Below are 7734 nucleotides of genomic sequence, written 5' to 3' on the forward strand. Positions count from 1 at the left end.
CTGCTTTCTCGCCATACCCCTTGATTCCCCTAGTAGTAAGGACTACATCTAACTCCTTTTTGAATATATTTAGTGAATTGTCCTCAACAATTTTCTGTGGTAGAGAATTCCACAGGTTCACCACTCTCTGGGTGAAGAAATTCCTCCTCATCTCGGTCCTAAATGGCTTACCCCTTATCCTTAGACTGTGACCCCTGGTTCTGGACTTCCCCAACATTGGGAACATTCTTCCTGCATCTAACCTGTCTAACCCCCTCAGAATTTTAAACGTTTCTATGAGGTCCCCTCTCATTCTTCTGAACTCCAGTGAATACAAGCCCAGTTGATCCAGTCTTTCTTGATAGATCAGTCCCGCCATCCCGGGAATCAGTCTGGTGAACCTTCGCTGCACTCCCTCAATAGCAAGAATATCCTTCCTCAGGTTAGGAGACCAAAACTGTACACAATACTCCAGGTGTGGCCTCACCAAGGCCCTGTACAACTGTAGCAACACCTCCCTGCCCCTGTACTCAAATCCCCTCGCTATGAAGGCCAACATGCCATTTGCTTTCTTAACCGCCTGCTGTACCTGCATGCCAACCTTCAATGACTGATGTACCATGACACCCAGGTCTCTTTGCACCTCCCCTTTTCCTAATCTGTCACCATTCAAATAATAGTCTGTCTCTCTGTTTTTACCACCAAAGTGAATAACCTCACATTTATCCACATTATACTTCATCTGCCATGCATTTGCCCACTCACCTAACCTATCCAAGTCACTCTGCAGCCTCATAGCATCCTCCTCGTAGCTCACACTGCCACCCAACTTAGTGTCAGCCGCAAATTTGGAGATACTACATTTAATCCCCTCGTCTAAATCATTAATGTACAGTGTAAACAGCTGGGGCCCCAGCACAGAACCTTGCGGTACCCCACTAGTCACTGCCTGCCATTCTGAAAAGTCCCCATTTACTCCTACTCTTTGCTTCCTGTCTGACAACCAGTTCTCAATCCATGTCAGCACACTACCCCCAATCCCATGTGCTTTAACTTTGCACATTAATCTCTTGTGTGGGACCTTGTCGAACGCCTTCTGAAAGTCCAATATACCACATCAACTGGTTCTCCCTTGTCCACTCTACTGGAAACATCCTCAAAAAATTCCAGAAGATTTGTCAAGCATGATTTCCCTTTCACAAATCCATGCTGACTTGGACCTATCATGTCACCTCTTTCCAAATACACTGCTATGACATCCTTAATAATTGATTCCATCATTTTACCCACTACCGATGTCAGGCTGACCGGTCTGTAATTCCCTGTTATCTCTCTCCCTCCTTTTTTAAAAAGTGGGGTTACATTGGCTACCCTCCACTCCATAGGAACTGATCCAGAGTCAATGGAATGTTGGAAAATGACTGTCAATGCATCCACTATTTCCAAGGCCACCTCCTTAAGTACTCTGGGATGCAGTCCATCAGGCCCTGGGGATTTATCGGCCTTCAATCCCATCAATTTCCCCAACACAATTTCCCGACTAATAAGGATTTCCCTCAGTTCCTCCTCCTTACTAGACCCGCCGATCCCTTTTATATCCGGAAGGTTGTTTGTGTCCTCCTTAGTGAATACCGAACCAAAGTACTTGTTCAATTGGTCCGCCATTTCTTTGTTCCCCATTATGACTGCCCCTGATTCTGACTGCAGGGGACCTACATTTGTCTTTACTAACCTTTTTCTCTTTACATATCTATAGAAACTTTTGCAATCCGTCTTAATGTTCCCTGCAAGCTTCTTCTTGTACTCCATTTTCCCTGTCCTAATCAAACCCTTTGTCCTCCTCTGCTGAGTTCTAAATTTCTCCCAGTCCCCGGGTTCGCTGCTATTTCTGGCCAATTTGTATGCCACTTCCTTGGCTTTAATACTATCCCTGATTTCCCTTGATAGCCACGGTTGAGCCACCTTCCCTTTTTTATTTTTACGCCAGACAGGAATGTACAATTGTTGTAGTTCATCCATGTGGTCTCTAAATGTCTGCCATTGCCCATCCACAGTCAACCCCTTAAGTATCATTCGCCAATCTATCCTAGCCAATTCACGCCTCATACCTTCAAAGTTAGCCTTCTTTAAGTTCTGGACCATGGTCTCTGAATTAACTGTTTCATTCTCCATCCTAATGCAGAATTCTACCATATTATGGTCACTCTTCCCCAAGGGGCCACGCACAACGAGATTGCTAATTAATCCTCTCTCATTACACAACACCCAGTCTAAGATGGCCTCCCCCCTAGTTGGTTCCTCGACATATTGGTCTAAAAAAACCATCCCTTATGCACTCCAGGAAATCCTCCTCCACCGTATTGCTTCCAGTTTGGTTAGCCCAATCTATGTGCATATTAAAGTCAGCCATTATAACTGCTGCACCTTTATTGCATGCACCCCTAATTTCCTGTTTGATGCCCTCCCCAACATCACTACTACTGTTTGGAGGTCTGTACACAACTCCCACTAACGTTTTTTGCCCTTTGGTGTTCTGCAGCTCTACCCATATAGATTCCACATCATCCAAGCTAATGTCCTTCCTAACTATTGCCTTAATCTCCTCTTTAACCAGCAATGCTACCCCACCTCCTTTTCCTTTTATTCTATCCTTCCTGAATGTTGAATACCCCTGGATGTTGAGTTCCCAGCCCTGATCATCCTGGAGCCACGTCTCCGTAATCCCAATCACATCATATTTGTTAACATCTATTTGCACAGTTAATTCATCCACCTTATTGCGGATACTCCTTGCATTAAGACACAAAACCTTCAGGCTTGTTTTTTTTAACACCCTTTGTCCTTTTAGAATTTTGCTGTACAGTGGCCCTTTTTGTTCTTTGCCTTGGGTTTCTCTGCCCTCCACTTTTCTTCATCTCCTTTCTGTCTTTTGCTTTTGCCTCCTTTTTGTTTCCCTCTGTCTCCCTTCATTGGTTCCCATCCCCCTGCCATATTAGTTTAACTCCTCCCCAACAGCACTAGCAAACACTCCCCACAAAGCACATAGCTGTATTTCTGACAGGACTTGTAATGTTCGCCCCCCCCCCCCCCGAAGTCTATGGGACAGATTTTCCGGTCTTCTGCGCTCTGTTTCTCGCCCCGGAGCGGCGACAATGGCGGCGGTGAGGTGTTCTGGGCGGGCGGTCAGCCTCCAGCGCCCCGCGACGATCCTCGGGTCCGGTTTAGCGGCGACGCGGAGCAGCACCGCCCGGAAGAGCTGCGCCCGGTGTGTGCAACGCCCCCGTGGTTGTGACACCCGCCCGACCCGTCCGCCCCGCAGCGCGCCCCGCAGTGACCGCCCGGGAAATCGGGCGGGGCAACGATACCGACAGCGGAGAGATAAGTCATGGGCTCCTGAGGTAAGTGTGATTTCTTTTAATTTTATTTGCGATTTGTGTTGTGGTGGCGTGGGCAATGTATTGGGAATGTTTTTGTGGTTTTTAGGGGTTTTTTTCTCCCCAGGGGTCTCCCGAAGCGCTCCCGGCCTGGCTCTTTAACTCGGGAGTTTCCCACCCGAACGCCCTGAGAGACGTGTACAACACCTCCCTTAGCGCTGCACCCCCCCTGACTCAGGGCCCAGCTGCCCAAACTTACCGACTGAGGCGCAAACTGTTCCCGGGCGCTAACTTTACCGCCCCGCCACCGTTACCGCCCCGAAATCATCAAAGCCGAAAATCCCGCCCGTTAGCATGGAATGAAATTAGTGAACACTCAGAAAGGTTGATCAAAGGGGCAGTCAACGTGAGCTTATGAAGGGCGGCTTTATGAGGGAATGGTTTTCAAAGAGGCCTTTCCCCATAAGTGAGACAGAGGAAAACCATGGTGGATCTCATCATCATAGGCAGCCCCTCGGAATCGAGGAAGACTTGCTTCCACTCCCAAAGTGAGTTCTTTGGTGGCTGAACAGTCCGATACGGGAGCCACAGACCCTGTCACAGGTGGGACAGACATTTGTCGAGGGAAGGGGTGGGTGGGGCTGGTTTGCCGCGCGCTCCTTCCGCTGCCTGCGCTTGGCCTCTTCACGCTCTTTGCGTTGAGACTCGAAGAACTCAACGCCCTCCCGGATGCACTTTCTCCACCTCGGGCGGTCTGCGGCCAGGGTCTCCCAGGTGTCAGTGGTGATGTCGCACTTTACCAGGGAGGCTTTGAGGGGGTCCTTGTAACGTTTCCGCTGCCCACCTTTGGCTCGTTTACCATGACGGAGCTCCGCATAAAGCATTTGCCTCGGGAGTCTCGTATCTGGCATGGTCTGCCCAGCATGGTGGCTCTGAAAGCTCTAGAGCACCACCTGGTGGCTATTTGCAAGGAAGCTGTGGCGAGACCAGAGACGGTAATTGCCTGGATTCTTTTATCGAGAATGGTGCACAGGAACTTGCAGAGGTCGAATCAGAGAATCATAGAATGATGCAGCACAGAAGGAGGCCATTGAGCCCATCGTGCCCGTGCCGGCCCTTGGAAGGGCTGTCCAATTAGTCCCACTCCCCCTACCCCTTCCCCATTGGCCAGCAAATGTTTTCCCTTCCGGTCTGTATCCAATTCTCTTTTGAAGGTTACTATTGAATCTGTTCCCACTGCACTTTCAGGCCGTGCGTTTCCAGGATGCTGGAGAACATTAAATGAGAACAGAAAGCCAACAAAAGTGGACAGTGATTTTTTTTCGCAGAACACCAGCAACAACTTGCATTTATATAGCGCCTTTAACGTAGTGAAATGTCCCAAGGCGCTTCACAGGAGTATTGTAAATCAGAAATTTGACACCGAGCCACATAAGGAGAAATTAGGGCTGGTGACCAAAAGCTAGGTCAAAGAGGTAGGTTTTAAGGAGCGTCTTGAAGGAGGAAAGAGAGGTAGAGAGGCGGAGAGGTTTAGGGAGGGAGTTCCAGAGCTTGGGGCCTAGCCACACAAGGCACGGCCACCGATGGTGGAGTGATTATAATCAGGGGTGCTCAAGAGGGCAGAATTAGAGGAGCGCAGACATCTCGGGGGGTTGTGGGGCTAGAGGAGATTACAGAGATAGGGAGGGGCGAGGCCATGGAGGGATTTGAAAATAAGGGTGATTTTCCGCTCAGATACAATGCCAGGTTTGCAGTGGAATTTAAGTGGAGGAAGTGCATCCGGGAGGGTGCTGAGCACCTCGAGTCTCATCGCCGAGAGCATGCAGAAATCAAGTGCAGGCAGCGGAAGGAGCGTGCGGCAAACCTGTCCCACCCACCCTTTCCTTCATTCACTGTCTGTCCCACCTGTGACAGGGACTGTGGTTCTCGTATTGGACTGTTCAGCCACCTAAGGACTCATTTTAAGAGTGGAAGCAAGTCTTTCTCGATTCCGAGGGACTGCCTATGATGATGATGGAATTTAATGGTCTGCAGCAGTTTAAAGGGACCAACACAGCACAAATCCTGCCGGACGGAATGTAGTCACTGTTGTAATGTGCGAAACGCGGCAGCCAATTTGCGCACAGCAAGCTCCCACAAACAGCAATGTGATAATGACCAGATCATTTGCTTTTTAGTGATGTTGATTGAGGGATAAATATTGGCCCAGGACACCGGGGAGAACTCCCCTGCTCTTCTTCCAAATACTGCCATGGGATCTTTTACATCCACCTGAGAGAGCAGACGGGGCCTCTGTTTAACGTCTCAACCGAAAGACGGCACCTCCGACAGTGCAGCACTCCCTCAGCACTGCACTGGGAGTGTCGGCCTGGATTTTTGAGCACAAGTCCCTGGAGTGGGACTTGAACCCACAACCTTCTGACGCCGGGGCGAGGGTGCTGCCCACTGAGCCACAGCGGGCACAAAAAACCTGCTCTGCACAAATTGGCTGCTGTCTTTGCCCACACACCAATAGTTCAATAATAATTCATTGGCTATGAAGCAATGAGGGTGTGATAAGGTGTTGTGCAAGTGGAAGCTTGCTCTGTGTTGCAGTGGCTGTGGAAGAAGGTCAGCCCAGAGGGCTTGTGGCTCTCCGTTTGACCACTGGTCTCCTGGTCGACCCAACACAAATGTAAAAGTGCCTCGCGCCTCTCACCGCAACACGGAATGGAGAATGTGCAATCTGAGACAGTCGGCTGGAAGCTGCAGAACAACTCAAATTCCTTGATTTCATTCTTTTATTTGATGTGATCTCCTCACTTATCTGTCACTGGGAGAGGCCATCTAGGCCCTTCATTATCAGCCTTGGGGCTGGGCGTCACCCTCACTCTTATGAGATTGGGGCAGTTACCTGTCTATGCAATACCAATCAATCATTTTCAGCAGTCCCTTGAAATGAGGATGACTTGCTTCATTTCATCTGTATTGCAGAGTTGCAAATTCATTTCCAACTATGCAATGCGGCGTGGTTGCAAATGAATTTAATTATTGAACACGGATAGTCTTTACGAGACAATTGGCACTGGGGAGGTCCCAGCAGATTGGAAGCCAGATAATGTGGTGTCGACATTGAAAGAATGTGACAACACCGACACGAGCAGATACAGACCTATTAGCATCACTCCAATAGAAGACAGGGTATAAAATCAAATAACATTTTAAATAGCTAGTATCATGTTGTCGGGGTACTGGATGAGATAACTGGATGAGGGACTGCTCCTGGGCACGGCCAAGGGGGCCATCAGCCGGTCCAGGCAGCGGGCGGTCGAGGGGGTCGTTCAGCCCGACTGCCTGCCTCTCTTCCGCGGTTACACCCGGGCCCGGGTGTCCCTGGAGATGGAGCACGCGGTGTCCACCGGTACGCTCGCGGCCTTCCGCGAGAGGTGGGCGTCGGAGGGACTGGAGTGCATCGTCACCCCCGGCAAACAAATTTTAATTTGAACCACATAATGTCTGAAGGTTGACTTGTTTAATTTGTCGGTTTTAGTGCCCCTTTAATAAGGGGGCATTTGATTTGCAGGTCCAACTAAAATAGTTGAAATAGAAATAGAATAAGAGGAGGCACTCGGAAGGCTGGCAGTACTTAAAGTGGATATTTTTTTTTTTAATCCAATTTCGTTCCAGATCAACTCTAACGCCAAAGATCACTTTGCGCCAATGTGTTTGATCTTAGGCCAAAAGGCCGAGAGGCGAAGTTGCACCGTTCCTGGAAATATTGCAATACCAGGTCGGTGCATGGAGTGGACGGGATATGCCCCTGATCCAGCTCCCTGTCCAAAAATCTATTCAATATCATGTCCCCATAGGGGATATTAAACTGATAAGAACAGATACTACACTTGATCTTAGCCAAAAGGCCGAGAAGCGACTTAAAGTGGATATGTCATCCGGTCCGGATGGGTTGCGGAAGGAAGTAAAGGTAGACCTTGCGGAGGTGCTGACCACAATCTTCCAATCCTCCTTAGACACAGGGGTGGTGCCAGAGGAATGGAGGATTGCAAATGTTACACCCTTCTTCAAAAAGGGGGAGGGAGAAGGATAAACCTGGCAATTAGGCCAGTCGGTGGCGGGGAAGCTTTTAGAAACAATAATCCGGGAGAAAATGAACAGCCACTGGGACAAGCAAGGACCAATAAAGGAGAGCCAGCACGGATTGGTTAAGGGGCAAATCGTGTTTGACTAACCGGATTAAGGTTTTTGATGAGGTAACAGAGAGGGTGGATGAGGGCAGTACAGTTGATGTGTATATGGGCTCTCAAAAGGCGTTTGACAAAGTACCACATAATAGGCTTGTTTGCAAAAATGGAAGCCCGCGGGATAAAAGGGGCAGGGATGTTCA

The 7734-nt window shown here is 49.1% G+C and overlaps 1 pseudogene; it reads right to left on the reverse strand.

Annotated features, from left to right (window-relative positions):
* Positions 1 to 7085: 7085 nt before the first annotated feature.
* Positions 7086 to 7264, reverse strand: LOC139241036 (U2 spliceosomal RNA; annotated as a pseudogene).
* Between the last annotated feature and the right edge of the window lie 470 nt (positions 7265 to 7734).

This window comes from Pristiophorus japonicus, chromosome X, assembly GCF_044704955.1.
Source record: "Pristiophorus japonicus isolate sPriJap1 chromosome X, sPriJap1.hap1, whole genome shotgun sequence".
Classification (NCBI taxonomy): domain Eukaryota; kingdom Metazoa; phylum Chordata; class Chondrichthyes; family Pristiophoridae; genus Pristiophorus; species Pristiophorus japonicus.